Below are 21,101 nucleotides of genomic sequence, written 5' to 3' on the forward strand. Positions count from 1 at the left end.
TGTGGAAGTATGTTGAAGATGGTTGTGTCAATTTGGGCTATTAAGCTAAAATGGTATGCAAGCCAAATTTATGATTCCACATTTTGGATGAATGCCTACAAGAGCATAGTCATGAGGAACTGGCTCAAATAATTCACACACAATCTTTAAATGGACACATTTATCATAGCTTTTCCATCCTAATCAATGGGGTTATAGCCATTTGCAAAGCTTATCAATACTTGGTTATTCATCCATTGTTGATCATACTTGCAAATGCAAAGCATCCACTCTTTGTCTCAATATGCCTCGGGATGCCTACACCTCTAGAATTCTCTTCCATGGTAGGAACTAACAATAGAATATTGGAACTACCAATTTAAAAAAATAATAATTTAGCAAGCTATCACAATTGTGATGACTTGTCCAATGAGTAGCCATCTCTCCAACAACATTTCCATCACATACCCTCCCAGTTGCAACAACCACTTTTGACTGATGGCTGTCGCTCCAACAATATTTTCATCACATATCATTGTCATTGTGAGGTCCCCATCCAATGGATAACTATCAAACTTGTAGCACAACTGTTGCACTTACAATGATAGATTGAAAATGTGTCACAATATCTATGATGTAAAGAAGAACTCTTTCCCTTTCTTTCTTCCAAATTGTGATTGCTTTAGGCATCCCAATTATGACGAATGAGCTTATCTTCATAATTCATGATTGTAAAAGTATGACTCCTGTTCAATGGGATCCAAATCATGGTATTATCACTTAGGTAGTAGGTGACCATCACAATTAGAGCTCAAATGTAGTAATGAGGTATGCCATTACCCACTTGGAGGTCTTTGTGTCTAACCAATGGAAGATTAAGGATAAGAAGTTGGGCCTAGACATAAAGAACATCACATGAGAGTTTTTCCTTGAGAAATTTTGCCAGTATTTCTTACTCGAGGAGTGGAGTCAACTGAGTAGATGAGTTTCACAATCTGAGACAATTCACCTTGACCATGATAGAGTATGAGAAAAAATTATTTGATCTCATGCCTTATGTGAGGAATTATGGAAGTTTTCCACTTATGGTACAAAACTTTATACAAGGATAAACAATAGTATCATTGGGGGTGTGAAGGTATTTCAACCTAATACCCTCAAGGAGGGAGTTCGTTAGGCCATACTTGTTGAGAAGAACATCACTTTAAAGCATGGTGGTTTTATGGGTACACCTTCTAGTCAACATGCACCATTAGGACCCACGGGCCCACAAAAATAGGGAGTAAGAAGTAATAGGAAGCCTCCTTTCTCCAAGGGAAACTAGGCTTAGCAACTGTAATAATAGAGGGGATCTTGTAGACACTTAAAATTGTCCCAAGCACTATATTAATTAATTTAATATTCCCTTGACACTATAATTGATTATTTATTAACTATTAGTATTTGTCGTATTTTTTTTCTCATTTAATTAAATAGGTTTACTTTTCTAAAGTATTTAAATTTAATTTAAATGCATCCCCTCTAATGTGTTAAACGTATTTAATGCATACTGCTCCATAAATCCCTTTTAAATAAATTCCAATTTATTTAGATTCCTCCACTTTATTAATTTTTCTAATCCTATGATTAAATTAAATATTATCTAATTTAATCCCAATCCTACCTAAAACACTAGTCTATCACCCATCACTCACATCCTTCTAACCCTACCCACTAGTTAATCCCACTATATTATCCTAAATCTCTTTTAATTGTTAGAGTAAATAATTAATATTTAATTATTTATTCTATTGCTTAAGTTTACTTAGGTCATGCATTTATTTAATATTTCGTATTTAATGCATGTTGTGACAACACGGGAGTTTGTTCCCTTCTAGTTGTCACACTTATCTTCCAGCTTGTTCTACAAGCTTCCATGAGCTCTTTATATTCGGGCTCTCTCTCATTGTATTTTCACAACATTGTGAAGCCATTTCTTATTGTAAATACATTTCTTATTGTGTTTGCATTTTTGGCTCTCATGTCCGTTTAGGGTTTTTGCCCATGCTCCATGCTTTTCCCCTTCTTGGCTTCTCTTTGATAGGTTCGCATGCAGGTGATCTTGGCGTCTTCGGAGTTGGCTTTCCTCAACTCCAACATGGTATCAGAGCCTTCCTGCTGCAGCTTCGTTGAAGAAATTTTGAAGCCGTGATTTGAAGTCACAAACCCTAGTTTGTTTGTGCATTTTTTCTTCAAATCAGGGGATCAGCGAATTTTCGGAGCACTTTCAGCCCAAACGGACATCACCATTGGATCCGGAAGGCCGTTTGCAGTCAGGATTCATATAAAACTTTTCGATTTCGGACACAGGGCAATTTTGGCGAATTTTTGAGGCCTCCAGGAGTCTGCCGTACGGTCGTACGGACGCTGCGACAATTTTTTTAAAAAAAAAATATATATATTCGGCAGCGCCGCCACAGCGCCACCGCGGGGCTACCACCGCGCCACCGGCGCGCCGCCCGCAGCGGCCGCAGCTGGCAGCGCCGCCCGTTCTCCGCCGCTGCCCGGCCGCCGCTCGTCCGCCGCCCTCCGCCGGCGGCTCCTCCCGGCTCCGCCGCCCTGCGGCCACCTCCACCGGCGGCTCCTCCTGGCTCCGCCGCCCTGCGGCCGCCTCCGCCACTCTGCAGCACGTCAGCCGCATAGGCCACTGCGGGGGTGACACGTGGCATGGGCGCCACGTGGCACATTGCCACGTGGACCTGCCACGTCACCCCTGCCACATCAGCTGCCACATCAGCTGCCACGTGGCTATGCCACGTGGCACTTCTTTTTTGCGGCGACGGCCACCAAACCGTCAATTTTAAGCTCGGGTTATGCTGACGTCAGCATGACGTCAGTGCTGCATCAGCCCTTGCATGCACCTCTCCTGATTCACTTTTGGACCTACTTGTGGTTTTTTGGCCATAACTCTTGCATACGGAGGTATTTTTCCGATCCGAAAGAAGCGCTGGAAAGCTGGTTCCGAGACGGAGATTTTGGTGCAGGTATTTTTAGGTTTTGATGCTTTTTTATTGCCTGTTTTTTCAGTTAAAGTCCGAAGTCCTATTTTTGACTCCGGCATACATATCTTTTGCGTCCCATGTCTGTTTTTGGAAAACTTTATATTTTTGGAAAGCTAGTTTTGTGTACTTTTCAGAACAGTAGTCTTTTTTTCTCACTTTTGGCCTCTTCTCTTTCTATCATAGTTTTGGCATTTTTGCTCTATGGTTGATATTTTGAGTGTTTTAGGCCCGAGGATCGTTTTCCTGGCATGGTTTGCTTTATTTTAGGCTGTACTTTCTTTTGGTTCAGCTCTTTTTTAGTTCTGATCATTGTAGCTATCCTTTTGAAGCACTTTTCTTTTTCGCACTGAGATAAACTGTCACCTTTACATTCTGGGAGTCATGAACGTTGTTTTGAGTCAGGTGTACTTGCACTATTTTCATAAAGCACCATGGGGGGGATTATTTGTTTGCTGTTTTAGGCATTCTCCCTTTGTCAAGTGTGTGTCCCTTCCACGACATTAGCCCATGCAGAGTCAGTTAGACCGTGTCTTTATCGGTGTCTGTACTTCTTTTCCTCTCTCCTCGTTCTTGGTTCGTTTGCAGAAGATTTTGGCTCACCTTCTCAGTTGCCTGTCATCACACCCCGTTTGCATTAAGGGGGGATTATGCTGTGTTCTAATGCATCCATGGTTCGATGGTTCGATAGTGTGAACTATGTATTCAGTGGTTGATCCTACATACAAGGCGATTGCAGTGGCTGGCTACCTATGCATTTCGGTGAGATGGATCATCTACCATATAGACATGCTCAGTTCATGCCTTCTTCTTCCATGGAGGTTTCTTCAGATCAGCAGTTTGACAGATTTGCGACTTCTTCATGCTTCAGTGATGCTGCTTCTTCATGATCACTCATTGTTCCTGTTTTAGGGGACATTTTCCCTAGTTGGAGACTTCTTCAGCTCTTCACTGGGTTCTTACCTCTTTTTAGGGGAGGGTTTTTCCCATGTGGTTTTCTCTCTTTCCCCGTTTACAGAGGTTTCATTTCTTCTTGCATTGTACTTGGGTACCTAAAATGGCCTCGTTGCCGGGACCCATTATGCATTTCATCTTAGCTTTGTGAGCTTAAGGCATTTCCCTAAGTTGCACTTAAGGGGGGGTGTTAGAGTAAATAATTAATATTTAATTATTTATTCTATTGCTTAAGTTTACTTAGGTCATGCATTTATTTAATATTTCGTATTTAATGCATGTTGTGACAACACGGGAGTTTTTTCCCTTCTAGTTGTCACACTTATCTTCCAGCTTGTTCTACAAGCTTCCATGAGCTCTTTATATTCGGGCTCTCTCTCATTGTATTTTCACAACATTGCAAAGCCATTTCTTATTGTAAATACATTTCTTATTGTGTTTGCATTTTTGGCTCTCATGTCCGTTTAGGGTTTTTGCCCGTGCTCCATGCTCTTCCCCTTCTTGGCTTCTCTTTGACAGGTTCGCATGCAGGTGATCTTGGCGTCTTCGGAGTTGGCTTTCCTCAACTCCAACATTAATAACCTCTTTAGTAACTAGGTGGATTCTCACACACGTGTGAGTAATAGAAGGCTCAAGGAGCCTCCTTTTATTTAACTCTCCAAAAAAGACTCTTACATCCTTGTCCCCCACTCCTTTTTCCACGGTTGCTCACAAATGTGTGAGCAAATCTTGAGCCACTCAAATCATAAAGGATCCTTTTGAATTTTGCATGGCTTTTCCTTTAGCCCATGTGTCTCCCTTCTGGCACCTATCTGGATGCCACATAGATGCCACCTCCTCAAGGTCTCTCTCAAGCCTATAAATAGAGTCCTTGTCTCAAGTATTTCTCATCTCCTCCTTATGCATTGTTATCATGATAGTTTGTGCTTAAGAGATTTCTAGAGCTTTTAAAGATTTTTCTAACCCTTTGGTAGCTGTTTAATTTCTTGCATTGTTCTTGCATTCCCATCATAGATCTTCATTTATTATTTTATCTACATTGCATCCATTTCCATATCCTTGAATGCTCTTAAGAATGGTTGCTTCCATACCATTTATTGAAGTTTTCTTCACTCATTTAGCATAGGTTCATACTCATTTTCACTTTTAATCATCTTGGGATTCATCATAGTTGTGTTTGAGGAGAGCACAATCACATTCCTCAATCTTAAGCACACCAAAAAGGTCTCATTTTGGCACCCTTGTTGAGCTGCTCCGAGGTCTAGTAGGGGCAATCATCAATAGTCCAACACATCTCCAACTGGTAGAGGTTCTAGTAGAGGTATATGGTGTTCTCCGTGTGGATAGTTTTGACATATTGCAACCAACTACCCACAATTTACTTCTTAGTATTCTAAATAGAGGTCCACATCAAAGCTTCTAGTAGGTGATGGTGGGAGATCAAATAGAGTTCTTCAGTGGTAGATCACCTCTAGGCATATCACTAGGGTATTGTCATTGAGACTAAAAGAGAGATATAAGGTACACCCCTTTCTATCATGTATGATTATGGTGCTATAGACTCTTTCATATCACCTTCTATAGTAGTCAAGTGAGAGATTAAGGCAATTAAGAAAGGCATAGGTTGTAAAGTGGAACTAGCTACAGGAGCTAGGGTAGCTAGATTCTCCCTAGTGCATCAATGCAAGTTGGACCATTCATTACTATAGTAGAACTTCAAGCTATTCCCCTTGGGTCATATGAAATAGTTTTGGGAATAAATTGGCTAGGTTTACATGGAGCTAGCATTGACTATAGGAAGAAGGTTATTTAGTGTAAGGATGACCAGGGTAAGGACTCAAAGATTGTAGGAATCTAGAGACCTATACCCCCTACATGATTTATGTGATGGAGCTTAACTGGATCATCCGAAAGGGTTCTCAGGCGTTCACTATTACTATGAGTGAACTTGAGGAGGAAGACCCTAAATCATCTTACCTTACATGAGTTTATTGATGTATTCCCCAATGAGATTTTAGGTATGCTACCCAAGAGGGACATTGGTTTTTACATTGATCTCATTCCAAGAGTGTAACATATATCTAGAGATCCTTATCATATGACCACTCAAGAGTTAAGTTAGTTGGGTCTATAGCTAGAGGACCTTTTTTCTAAAGGTTGTATTATCTAGAGGATCTTTTATCTAAAGGTTGTATTACACCAAGTGTTTCTCCATTGGGAACACTTATGCACTTTTTGAAGAAGATGGATGGGTCATTATGCTTGTGCATTGACTATAGATAGTTGAACAAGGTAACGATTAAGAATAGGTATCCCTTACATAAGATTAATGACTTATTTGACTAGATCAAGCAAGCCAAAGTGTTCTCCAAGATAGATCTAAAGTCAAGGTACCATTAGCTATGCCTTCATGATGCTAATAGACATAAGACAACCTTTTGGTTTGACAAATGCTCCATTGGTATTCATGTTCTTGATGAATGTAGTATTATGGTCTTAGCTTGACCATTTTGTACTTGTATTCTTGGATGAAATATTGATATATTCTAGATCTTAGGAGGAGCATGAGGAATATCTACAATTAGTCCTTTAGTGTCTTAGAGACAATTAGTTGTATGCCAATTCAAAAAAGTGTGACTTCTTTCAGTCTAAAGTATAGTATTTGAGACACATTATTTCAAGAGATGACACCTCTATGGATCTAATTGTATATGAGCAATGTTAGTATGCTAATAGAAACCAAATTTAAATAAAGCTTCTACAAATTAAACAAAATTCATAAACTTCAAGATAGACTAAGATGAACTCTCAATTGAGAATATGAGCCATTAATGGGCTTTCTCAATAAGAAGCTCTCTTGTTGAGTAGCTTTATCTAAATGGATAGGATGTATGCTCAATATGCTTCCAAAGGCTTCAATGGATGATTGTGGATTTTTGGTGTGGATAGATGGCTTTAGTATGGATTTGGCTCTCAAAATAGCATTATAACTTTACTTCATTGATTGTGTTAAAATGGCTTGGGAGAGGATTTAGTTTATAGGCAAGAGGCTTGAGGGATTGAGGGCTAAGATGAAAGGATGGGAAAAAGCTCATGGAGGGCTCAGATTGCATGAGAGCAGAGCATATGGATTGTGCTTCCTTATAGCCAATCAAAGAGTGACACATGTCACATGGTGAGAGGATGGAGGAAAGGGGAAGGATGAGTCAACAAAAGAGGCTCAAGGGATAAAATCTTCATAAAGACCGTCATAATGACTTGTAAGAGCAATAAAAGGGCTTGGAAGGGTCATTTATGGCCTAGTGGACTTCATAAAGTTTTGTGGTTGAAGATATTTGTGAGAGATACCATGAAATTCAAATTTGAGGGTTTAGGGGGGTTTTAAGCTTGCTTAGGGTTGTAAAAATGATTAGAGGAAGGGTTAGAGATGGCTTAGGACTAGGCAAGTGGATGGCAAGTGGATTGCAATTAATGAGGGTGGGTGAAGGAGGAGATATTTGTTAACTTTGGCTTGGGTTAGTAAGTTTTAACCCATGTTTAGGGAATGTGACAAGGTTAAGAGGGGATTAGGATTAGGTTTAAAGACATCTTCTAGAAGAGTCTAGACTTTGGATGAGGATAAATACTTTCTAGAATAGTCTAGAATTTCCTAGGATGAGGATGAAGACTTTCTAGAAGAGTCTAGAACTTCTTAGGATGAGGATAAATTAGATTTTTAGGAAATAAATAAAGTTTTATTTATTTCAAGGGTTTGGGTTGAGGAGATATTTATTAAAACTTTTTAATAAACATGAGGATTAATATTTAATCTTAATTAAATATTTTGAGTTGGGATTAGGGGTAGGAAATGATGGGATTAGCCTTTAATTAAAATTAAAGAAGGATTAGAAGATTTTGGAAGAGGTTAGTGGTCTTAAGGAAATTGGCCAAGTTTTGGGCAAAAAATAAATTTTTTATTTATTTTGGGTTTTTTGGTCAATTTATTAATTAAATAATTAATAAATAAGGAAATAATGTTTAAATAAGATTTAAACATTTTTGGGAGGGATTCCTTAATTAAATATTTTTAATTAAGATAAAGGGATTTAATGGCATAAAAATTAATTAATTAATTAATAAATGATGATGTCATCAGGACTTTTTCAGAAAATAAAAATACTTTATTTTCTAAAGGTTTTTAGGTGTCTACATTTTGCCCCTCTTTGATGTGATGCCACAAGTGGCATGACATCAAAGATAAGAAAATAAGATGCCCAAGGCTAGAGCAGAAGAGGAGAGAATGGACTGCAAGATGCCCCCTCAAGAAGGCGGTGGGGAGAGAAAGCAAGGCTCGATGACTTCTTGAAAAGTACAAGAAATTGAGATGAGCTAAGACATAGGTTTGGCAAAGAGAAGGGGCTGAATTAGCTCAAACTCTCACTACGAGAGGATGATAAAGGGAAATCAGGGGCACAAGAGGAGGAAACAAGCTTAAGACTTTTGGGATTGTGGGGAGGATGAAGGAGCATAGCACTATAAAAGGAATTCAGGATGGGGAGATGGATGAGGGGATTAAAAAGCTAATGCAACAGGATTTCAAAGAGTCAGATTGGCGGAAGATGGGTTTTCGGAGATCCCTAGGACTAGGATTGTGGATCTCGAAAGATGAGGCTTGGTGGATTGATTTGATTGGTGGATCCCTAAGACTAGAATTGTGGATCCCTAAAGCTAAGCGTGAGGAGTGATCCAAAGAGATACTGATGCATAAGATGGGATAGGTGTTGGATATGGATGGGGGATAATGGAGATGAAGGGAATCCATTGAAGCTTTTTGAGCGGGGGGATACTTCAAAGAGAAGTACCACCATGTAGTTGAGCACTAGATTTGCTATAGGACTGTTGGTTAATTGCCAAGGTTACCAAAAACATTAAGGCCTTTTCACCAACTATCCAGAGGACTGACAGACTGACTCAAAACAAACACGCAAGGATTGCCCCAGTATCACACATGAATCCGAGAGGAAGCAGTGTGGAAACGACACTGGGTAACCCACAAGCAAAAAAGAAAACAAGAAAAAGACATGATCAAGACCTTACGCTCTGATTGCCTCATTCACAGTATACCATGATATGGAAGATCGTGGCAACCTTGAGGAGGGAACAAGGAGATTGCTTGGAAAAGATATTTCAAGACCTAAATAGGGAAGAGTCCAAATCAAAGGAAAGTGAAAATCCAAAAGAGAACCATTTGCCAACGAGATGGGTAGGACGAGGTACTAATGGACCAAGATCAGACATGAGGAAAGCTATATCCTGCAAGGACCTATCAGAGAGCACCTAAGCTGGTGGATTTGGATGAGTGATGCGTCTGGCAAGCTAAACTAGGAAAGATAACACTTTGGTGATAGGAAATCTAGCTAAAGGATGCATTGGAATAGCTAACCAAGATGTGCGATGGATGCAAGATGCTGATCAAGGACAAACTGACACGAACGCTGGATAGATGCAATGGTACTAAGCTAAAGAGGATGTACAAGCTAACAGACCAAGATATTTACAAGTGAGCTAATCAAGATATGGTACAAGCTAACAGACCAAGATAGTTACAAGTAGGCAAAAGCTCAAGATGATAGGATAGCGGGATGGTTCGAGTTGGTACAAGATGCGAAAGCTAAGGGTGGGGTGATAGCAAAAGATATGGATTTGGAAGGATGCATCCAATGATGATGAGAGATTTTGTGACCAAGGATAGCTAGAGGAGCAGGATGAGATGGCTGGATAGGATGGTAGATAGCTAGGATTATGATGGATATAAAGAGATGACATTGGGTTTGCATGAGGATAGCCTAGAGCTAGATACCAATGACAAGGGAGGATGGACAAGACAAGATCTCAAGGAATATAGTGCCCCCAATCAGAAGATAACATGCGGAAGGAGGTCTTATGATGGATCTAATAGGATTGAAGCTAAGATGGAAAAAGCTAAAGGGGCTAGGGAGATGGATGATAGCTAGGATGGTTGGCTGAAGCTGCAGGAGATAAGTGGATGGTGTGAGATGGAAGATGGAGGGTGGAGGATAGGTGGATAGATTGGAAGATGAAGTTGGATGTCAAGAGATGACCAAAAGCATGAGGGTGATAGGCTAAGCTGGGGATGGCGGGATTACGCATGACGCTTGTTTGCCAAGTTTTCATCATGGTACTTGTCCAAGGCGCTTGAATTGCCAAGTTTTCACCAGTGGATGCTTTTTTTTTTTTTTTGACTTTTTGACTTTGGACTTAGCTGGAATGATTTTGGCTTTCTTCAGCTATTTTGGCTTTTTCGGGATTTTTTACTGGCTGTTGGAATGTTCAATTTTGTTGCTAGTTGTTGGTACACCAGATGTGTGATTTATGCAATAGATTGGATTAGATGGGATTGATGGTAGGAGATGGAGGGATGAAAATGTTGGAAAGGAGCATGATATGGGGATGCTTGCAAGAGCAACATTGGCACATGTTGGGACGGGTGTGAAAAGAGCATATGGGGGATAGATGGTAGATGCGGGTGTGATGGAGGATTTTTGGAAGCGTGCTTGGGGATATAGGCACCCAAGATGGAGTTAGGAGATGGGAGACATGAGTCACTAGATGGGGGATTAGCAATGGTGGATGCCATTATACATTGGGTTTCAACTTTTTTCTTGGGGATCCACATGGTTTTGGATTTTCTTTTCATAGGCTTTTGCATTGTTTTGCATTCTTTGATTGGATTTTGCCTTTTTGGAGTATGTCTTTTAGAATAGACATATGATTGCCTAGGATGTGGATTTTTAGCTTTATGCATTTTGAAGTTGGCATTTACATTGTTGTGGTAAGATTTGGGAAGATGGTTAGAAGAAGATTTGTGAGATGGAGAGGATATGAAAGAGCATGTAGGGGGATGATGATGGATGATGTGCCCTGATATGTGCCTTTGTTGATCTTGCATAGGAATGGATGGAATAGGATTTTTATGATGGCTAATAAGAGGATGGAGGATGGTAGATTTTGGGACATAGGGACCCAAAATGGATTTAGTGGATGAAGGGGGGATATGGTAGGTTGTTTTGGGTTGCAAAGATGGTGGAGGGGGGATGACATAAGATTTCTTGAAGGAGTGATGGGAGGCTGGCATGGTGGGCTTGGAGATAGGCTTGGTTTGGGGGTGTGGTTTACCAACACCTTTAGATGGTGAGCCTTTGGATACATATCCAAGACCATGAAATCCTAGATTTTTTTGTGCAATAATAGGCTCTCTGATTCCTTGCTCTTGTGGTCCTAAACCTTGACCTTGATAATGCAATCGATTGAGCATTTGAACAAGCTGAGGAAACTTTTTGCTTGTAGAAAATGATAGAAGTGATTTATTAGGTGTATTGCAATGGGGAGATACTATTCTTAATTCTTTTGATGAGAGAGGGCCACCATGGATGAATGTAAGTGAACCAAGAGGGTAGATTATAGATGGTGGAATAGCTTGGATAGGTGGTAAGATGGAAGCATGGAGCGAGAGAGATGGAAGGATAGGATCTTGATGTAGCTGGTGGGATGAAAAGATATCTTGTAGTGGAGGAGATATGGCTCGAGGTTTTGGAGATGGAGGAGATGGTGATTGCACTATGGATGGAAGACATGGTACGATGATATCTTCATTTATGCTTTGGGGGATGTCAACATGCTTTTGGGTAGGATCTTGATAGGATTGGTTTGGAGTGGATGGTGCGATAGGAGGTGAAGGGATGGATTCTTCAAAGGCAGCAGATGGATAGATGGGAGATTCAGTAGTGGAGATGGGTGAGTAGAAGATGGATGCATAAGGGTCATTACGAGAGATTTGGGAAATGCTTGGAGGTGATGTGGATAGGATTTGGAGGGATTTGACAGGTGGTGGGATTTTGATGCTTGCGGGAAGTGGAAGGATTTTAAGAAATTTGATGGATGGTATGGGGATGATAGCTATGGGAGATGGAGGTGATATTATAGATGGGGAAGCTTCATCACTGACTACTCCACATGGTTGGATTAGATGACATGGCTTATCAACTGTTGGAGGCAACTTTTCTTGTATTTCCTCTAGGAGATTCCTTGGAGACTCGTGTGTCGAAGGTGGAGGTGGATTGATAGGAATAGCTACTGTGATGGGGGTGGAAGATTGGAAGCTTGGTTGATGGGGTGATGGAGGGGAAGCTGGAATATCAGATGGCATGACTAGATAGTTTGGAATAACTCTTGGATTTTGGGGGATGCTTGGGGGAATGTTTCTAAAGCTTTCAATATACCTGTCGTGGTCAACAAGATTTTCATCATCATTGAAATAGGAGTTGGTGGGAGCAAGGACAATGCGACCAAACACATCATGATAGGATTGGTACTTCATGCTTTGATGATGAGTTTGATGGGGATGGGGTCTTGCATATGGATGAACATGGAAGCTCATGGTTGGATTTGGGTTAAGCACAGATTTTGGATTGGCTGATGAAAGATTTCCTAGGGAGAGTCAAAGTTGCATGACAGACCTAAGGAGGATTGGCTGGAGATTTTTGGCTTTCTTGTGGGTGGAAGACTTCAAGGGTATGCTGTCAAAAAGTGAGAGTTTTGCTTTCCTATGTGCTGGATTTGGTGGTGGCTGTGTCAACTTGAGGATAGACTAATGATCCTATGGGCATGACATGAGATTGACCACTTGTGGATCCCAACCTTTAGCTCAAGGTGATGAGGGATACAAGTGACAAAGTTGGATTACCCTAGACAATGCTCTGTCAAAGGGATAACCTTGGTGAGATTGGTTGATTGGTAGGATTGACTGGATAGCAAAATCTAGCAAAGTGACAACAACTCTCTAAAGGCTTGGGTGTGATTTTGGATTGGGTTGCTAGCTGGCTAGGGGGATGATTTGGATGGACTTTGGATTTGGGATTGTTCTAAGGAAAAGAACTAGATAAATTCGGTTGCAGCGGGGGAGCTTGGATAATTTTTTGATAAGGTAGTGACTACGCTAAGTATGCCTTGAGCTGGGAGATTTCGGCTTTTTCAGGATTTTGACCAAAGTTGGCAAACATTCATTCAAAAGCTATGAACAAACAAGTAGACAAAATTTTGGAGCAAGCACGTCAAACACGCCAACATCCTAGGAAGCTTTCTACAAGGATGAAATTTGATATAGCTAGGGAGTCCTCGATATACACAAGGTACGTGGGGCCCAAATCTGTAGATGAAACCAAAAAGATGTCACACAGTCGAGAGGAGTAGTAACCCACTTCTCCTCTTTCACTTCTCAAGGGTATAAAGTTCCTTGAGGCTTAGCCCAAGTGACAAAATCTTGATTCCAAGAGAGGTGTTTTTGGATTCACCTCCCGATTTTTATACTCCGCCGAAATGCTAGAGTTGAGGTCGTCCCAAGGGGTGATGAAATCCCCAAACAGGCCTCCTAAAAAGTGTAAAACAAGACCACATACATGATCTTGGGCTTTAAAAGACACACATTCATTCCAATTGATGATTTAGATTTTGTAAGCTATGATTGAAGACACTTGTGATTATGGCATACAATGTTCATTCCAATTTGACAGCGTTGTTAGCATAATGGAAGTCGAGAGATCATCAACATAAGAAATGCGAGCGTCATTGAAAATGCATCAAAACCATGCGATGCTCATTGATTGTTAGGCATTCAAGATTGAGTGTGAGTTTTTTTTAAGCCCAAAACAAAGATGTGTGAAACTTGATTGCCAAGCGCGCGCCCTGAGGCTCTCCACGTCAGTTGTTGTTCAATTTTAGTGCCCAAACTTGAAGTGTGATCGATTTAATCTAGAGTTTTGATCATTTAAGAATTTTGATAAAGTTAAAGCAAACATTTAAAGACCAAGTGAGTGAGTTAGATTGTGGAACATTTAACACCTTTTTCAAGTAGACCCATCCCCGTAAATGGCGTTGAGATTGCAACCAATGGTTAATATTTGATAAGTGATTAAAAAAGAGGTGAGTCCAAGGAACTACTCAAATTGATTTTTGAAAATTTGTATTTTAACTTAACAAAGTTTCTTAAATGTCCAAAAATCAAACTTTACCTAGATTGCATGTGGAAAAGAGATTTGTTTTGTTCAATTTTTAGAAGCTCCAAATGAAGTATTTGATATTGCAATGGTTAATTGATCCTTGTCATTCAAGATTGGATTTGTTTTAATCATGCATTCATAAAAAAACAAACTTTGATTTTAATCCATAGCACTCAAGAGTGATTTTAGCAACATGCATTCAAAGACAAGTGATTAAACATTCAAGTTTTTTCCTTTGAGCATTCAAGATTGAGATTTTGTGTGTTGCTTTAAGAACTTTGAAGTGCTTTGTTTTAACCTTAGATCATTCAAGATTTTTTTTTGGACTCAAAAGTGAAAATGAATCTTTGGACTTTGCTTTTCATTCAAGATTTTGTGTTCTAGTTTGCATGTTTTAAGCTCAAAAATGATATTCCTAGATTGTTTTGATGCATAAAAAACCTAAGAAACATTCAAGATTTTGCAACAAGACATTTGTTTGGAACAAATAACAAAGATTTTTAGGACAATTTTGGCAACCATTTAGGACTCTTAGTTTTCATGAGATTTTTAAAAGAACTTTAACATATTTGCAAATTAGGTTCATTTTATCCTTGATTGATGCTTTGAGTTTGATTTAGATTTTAGTGTGCACTTAGTGTTGATTTTGAACCTTTTGAAATGGAAACTTGAAGTTCTTTTTAAATTCCCAAAAATGAAGTGTTCCTAACTTTGCATGAATGCATCTAAAACCTTGATGTTGCAAGGATGCAAATGATTAGATTGGTTTAATTTCACTTGTTAAAAGATTTTTTCTTTTTTGCAAATTTTTAATTTTTTAATGGATTTAAGTATGATTTGGGGGTTCATTTTAAGCACTAAAAATAAGTGTGTATGATTTTGCTTCCTTAAAAAAAAAAATGGCCAAGATCTCCCACAAGAAGAAGATGAAGAAGTAGATGGAATAAGAAGATAATAGACAAGAAGAGGAAGAAGAATTTCAAGTGCTTTGTCCACCTATAAGCTTGAAAAATCTGCAAATACTAGGAGATAGACTGTGAGTTCTTTTGTCTTCTTCATGCTCATGTGGACCTACAAAACCAATTTATACAATCCTACCAATCACAAAAACAAGCAAAATTAGCCAAAATCAGCAAATGACATACAAAACTTGACTAAAAAAGCTAATGAAGATGACTCATGCGGGGTCCCACCGGGCGTGCCAAAATGTATATGAGAAATGTTAGTATGCTAATAGAAACCAAATTTAAATAAAGCTTCTACAAACTAAACAAAATTCATAAACTTCAAGATAGACTAAGATGAACTCTCAATTGAGAATATGAGCCATTAATGGGCTCTCTCAATAAGAAGCTCTCTTGTTGAGTAGCTTTATCTAAATGGATATGATGTATGCTCAATATGCTTCCAAAGGCTTCAATGGATGATTGTTGATTTTTGGTGTGGATAGATGGCTTTAGTATGGATTTGGCTCTCAAAATAGCATTATAACTTTACTTCATTGATTGTGTTAAAATGGCTTGGGAGAGGATTCAATTTATAGGCAAGAGGCTTGAGGGATTGAGGGCTAAGATGCAAGGATGGGAAAAAGCTCATGGAGGGCTCAAATTGCATGAGATGAGAGCACATGGATTGTGCTTTCTTATAGCCAATCAAAGAGTGACACATGTCACATGGTGAGAGGATGTAGGAAAGGGGAAGGATGAGTCAACAAAAGAGGCTCAAGGGATAAAATCTTCATAAAGACCCTCATAATGACTTGTAAGAGCAATAAAAGGGCTTGGAAGGGTCATTTATGGCCTAGTGGACTTCATAAAGTTTTGTGGTTGAAGATAATTGTGAGAGATACCATGAAATTCGAATTTGAGGGTTTAGGGGGGTTTTAAGCTTGCTTAGGGTTGTAAAAATGATTAGAGGAAGGGTTAGAGATGGCTTAGGACTAGGCAAGTGGATGGCAAGTGGATTGCAATTAATGAGGGTGGGTGAATGAGGAGATATTTGTTAACTTTGGTTTGGGTTAGTAAGTTTTAACCCATGTTTAGGGAATGTGACAAGGTTAAGAGGGGATTAGGATTAGGTTTAAAGACATCTTTTAGAAGAGTCTAGACTTTGGATGAGGATAAAGACTTTCTAGAATAGTCTAGAATTTCCTAGGATGAGGATGAAGACTTTCTAGAAGAGTCTAGAACTTCTTAGGATGAGGATAAATTAGATTTTTAGGAAATAAATAAAGTTTTATTTATTTCAAGGGTTTGGGTTGAGGAGATATTTATTAAAACTTTTTTAATAAACATGAGGATTAATATTTAATCTTAATTAAATATTTTGAGTTGGGATTAGGGGTAGGAAATGATGGGATTAGCCTTTAATTAAAATTAAAGAAGGATTAGAAGATTTTGGAAGAGGTTAGTGGTCTTAAGGAAATTGGCCAAGTTTTGGGCAAAAAATAAATTTTTTATTTATTTTGAGTTTTTTGGTCAATTTATTAATTAAATAATTAATAAATAAGGAAATAATGTTTAAATAAGATTTAAACATTTTTGGGAGGGATTCCTTAATTAAATATTTTTAATTAAGATAAAGGGATTTAATGGCATAAAAATTAATTAATTAATTAATTAAATAATTAATTAATAAATGATGATGTCATCAGGACTTTTTCAGAAAATAAAAATACTTTATTTTCTAAAGGTTTTTAGGTGTCTACAATCATAAAGATCCAAGCTATGGTGGATTTCTTGCACCCACTAATATACTTGAGATTCATAGCTTCATCTGTTTGGACAAATACTACCACAAATTTTTGGAAAAAAATCTTTTGAGTTGCATACCCTATCACTTCCCTCCAAGGAAAGGGAAGAAGTTTATTTGGATGAGAAGCACAAAGAGGCCTTCCACAAACTCAAGGGGCTTTTGACTAGTGCAACTACTCTACTAGTACTTGATCCAGTAGGTGATTTCATGGTGTGCGTTGATGCTTCCTTAGAAGGGATTGGAGTAGTCCTTATGCAGGAAGGACATGTGATTGCATATGAGTCTCACAAGCTCAAGTATAATGAGTGAACTATCCTACCAATGATCTTGAGTTAGAAACATTATGCCTTAGTGAGATGGAGACATTTCTTGTTTGCACATCATTTTGATCTTCATAGAGATCATTGTAGTTTGCATTATATATTTGTGCAACCTAATCTAAATTCTAGGTGGAGGATTTGAATGGAATTTTATGTGAGTATGACTTCAAGGTGAAGTATATTCAAGAGAAGGAGAATGTGGTAGCTAATACTTTAAGTCACAAAAAATCAGATATTAGTCTTGACTCTTAGTTTGGATTTGAGGAGTTGTATTCTTCTAGTACTTTCTACAAATACTTGGTATCAAGAATTAAGCATTGAGATTGACTTAGGTAGAAATTTAGATGAGAGGTTTTTAAGCTATGTTCTAGAGTTAGATGGTCTCTTACATCATTTAGGGATTATTTATGTACCACCATTGGATCAATATTCATACATTGATCCTACATGAGGCCCATCATGGACCTTACACAACACATCTAGGTGTCAATATGATGCATACAAACTTATGATAGTTGTACTCTTAGATGGGTATGCAATGTGATATCATTAATTCTGTGTTTAGGTGTCTTGAGTACCTCAGAGTTAAGTTAGAATACTAGTATCCTATAGGGCTTCTTCACCTAATGTCATTCCTTCATGGAAGTGGGATATTATTTCTATGGAATTAATCACGGGATTACCATGACTTCCGATCGAAATAATTCTATCATGGTCATCATTGATTAGTTGACTAAAGTGGCACACTTTTCACCGATAAGGTTATCCTATACATTGGCTTTAGTAGCCAATGCCTTTATGTGTGACATTATGAGATTACATGGTATTTCTGAAAAGATCTTTTTGGATAGGGATCCTATATTCACATCCACATTTTTAGACTTCTTTACTACATGATCTTGTAGCACAACTAAACTTCAACTCAACACATCATCATGAGATAGATGGACACACAGAGAGAGAGAGAGAGAGCGAGAGAGAGAGAGAGAGAGAGAGAGAGAGAGAGAGAGAGAGAGAGAGAGAGAGAGAGAGAGAGAGAGAGAGAGTCAAGTTTTGGAGGATATGTTGAGGATGCATCTTATGAATTGATGGACTCTTTGGGAGCACTATCTATATCTATTGGAGTTTTTATATAATAATGGATATCATAGTTCAGTTGAAATGACATATTTTTAGGTTTTGCATGGTTGTACTTGTTACACACTATTGAGTTAGGATAGTTTAGAGATCACATCCTATTGGGTCCTGAGATGCTTCAAGATATGGAGCAACAGGTAGTGCACATCGATGAGTTTGTGTCTAAAACACATGATAGATAAAATAAGTACACTGATTCTCACATGATAGATAAGTATTTTATAGTTGATTAGAAGGTATTCTTGAGAGTGTGTCTATAGAAGATTTTGATTTGTTATGGAAAGTGTTCAAAGCTAGCTCCTTAATTTGTGGGATTGTTTGAGATTCTTGAAAGGATAGGTCTAGTTACCTATTGTCTTGCATTTTTACCCAACTTAGCTCATGTGCATGATGTTTTCCATGTTTATTTTGTTAGGTAGTATATTCCATATGTGATGCATGTTCTTGATTAGAATGCATTACAAGTGGAGGATAGGCAATTGGCTTTGGAGCCTGTACACACTTCAAGAGAAGGATTTGACCCTCAAGGGTTGAACCATAGAGAAATTAAGGGTCAAATGGCACCCTACTAATGAGTCATCAACTAAATAGGAGAATGCATCTAAATTATGAGAACTATATCCCTACTTGTTTATAAACTTTCAAGAGTAAGCCTAATCCTAGGGGGAGGATGCAGTGCCTACTGCTAGTTTGCTTTATGTTATACCATTGAGTTCTTTTAAGCTAGTTTTCATGCTTATCTGATTTGATTTAGTGGTATTTGGTTACCTGATTGCTTGAGACTCTTTACTTATTTTGGACCATATATTTGATGAGCTACTTTGTACTTTAGATGTTTTATGAGTTATTATGATTCATGTTTATTCCTTTATGGCATTGTTGTAAATGAGCTCATATGATGGTTAAAGTTATGTTCATGATGATGATAGATATAGATTTTGATTACTTACATCATACTTGCATGTGTATGATGTACATATATTTTTTAGTTTAGTTTTGATGCATCTGATGTGGTTGAGGGAGAGAGTCGTAGTCAACTACTAGCTAGGATCTACATGATGTACCACTCCCCACTATGTCCTATTTAGTTTATAAATATGTATGTATGTATATGTACATTATCAAATTTTGTGTAGGTTGTAGGTACCAGACATCATCTCAAAGTGTAAAAGAGGAGCAATAATTCTCAAGTCCAAATTGTAAACCCAAAATTATTTTGTCTTTAGATAAAGGACATGTATCTGATATCTCTACCCTTCTGAATTCATCAAGGTGACATGAATTTGATATCTTTATCTTTGAGTTTGATTTTATACTTTCTCTCTTAGTTGAGTTTTCTTATTGGAGAACTATATTTTGTGATTTTAAAGTGTAATTAAATCAACCAAGGAAATTATTAATGATTTAATTAAACAAGAAATTTAAGAGAGAAAAGAATATACTATTATATTTAATAATTAATAAATAAATTAAATAAAGACCTAAATTTAAAAGAGGTTATTAAAAGTCTTATCTTGGCAATCAAAGAAATTAAAATTATTAAGGCTAAATTTGACATAAATATATTTATTTAATTTAATAATAATAATTTTAGAGTTGCATTTAAATATTAGGATTAAATATTATTATTAGTTAAAATTATAAATATGTTAAAACATCTTGCTAATTAAAGATGAAGCATGAATACTATCACATATTCAACTTTTTAGCAGACCCCACTCTCCTTTATATATATATTTACTTTAATAGACCTCCTTAACTTAGTTTCTTTTCATCGTTACATATTCATGTGTCCTAGCATACTTTCATAGTATCCTCATATTTTTTTGATTTATATATTGAACTCTCAACCATACTCAAAGATATTTCCAACCTTAATTCTTATACTAGTAATAAAATTTTTCATTTAGGCTCTACATTGGAGTACGATCTATCCTGCATTAACAGATTCTAAAGGGTCCTTAGGAAATTGCATTGAGTGTATCCTATAATGTTTTAAATTAATCCTCCTTATAAAACTCTCTACTTATCAAATGATTCAAAATAATTATATCTTAGGTCTAGATGAAGAACTTATTTGCTAATTTTCTCTTGATATGGAAGACGCTAACAAAGATCTTGGCCAAGAAAGTCATTCCTTTTGCAAATGTTTACATATCCAAGGTGAATACAAAAAAAATTACATATTAGACTCATATTGGATCAAAGGCAAAGTGGTTCAAAATTATCAAATAAATGTAAGCAAGGATGTGATAAGAATAGAAGCATTTAAATGGAAAATAGAGGCAAAGATGTAATAATATAATTTATTTGTAAAGATGGATACTATCTCAAGTAGTTTTGAGCAACTGAGGTATGCCCCTTTTATTCTCTACATAATATAGGACCCTTGGTCCCTTTTAAATAAATAAAATAACCTTATTTAATTAAAAAAAATTTCTCCTTTAATTAAATATTTTTCTCTTATTTAATTAAATTCTCTCATTTTATTGCCTAATCTTATCTTATTTAATTAAAAAAATCACTTAAATTAATACTCACTTAAAGCTCTATTTTTGATGAAAAAAGAAATAAATCAAATAAAATCTTATAAAGATTCCTTTTTTTGCACATATCTCAAAGTGGTGTGTTTTTTCCTCTTACTTGCCTTTTTAGGGATTTATCCCACATTGCTCTTGTGAGAAGCCTCCCACCTCCACACTTTCCTTTATAAGGAGCCCCCTCCTTCTCATTTGGATAGGTGTTCATTGCTATAGTATTGTTATGCTATAGGTTTGGAGAGCAATTTTAGAGAAGTTTGAGCATTAGGGTTTGGACATTGGCGCTTCATTGCAACTTCTCTCTTCTTTTATTCTTCTCTCATG

Source organism: Cupressus sempervirens, chromosome 11 (assembly GCF_028749045.1).
Source record: "Cupressus sempervirens isolate cs-2001-9-10 chromosome 11, ASM2874904v1, whole genome shotgun sequence".
In the NCBI taxonomy this organism is placed as follows: domain Eukaryota; kingdom Viridiplantae; phylum Streptophyta; class Pinopsida; order Cupressales; family Cupressaceae; genus Cupressus; species Cupressus sempervirens.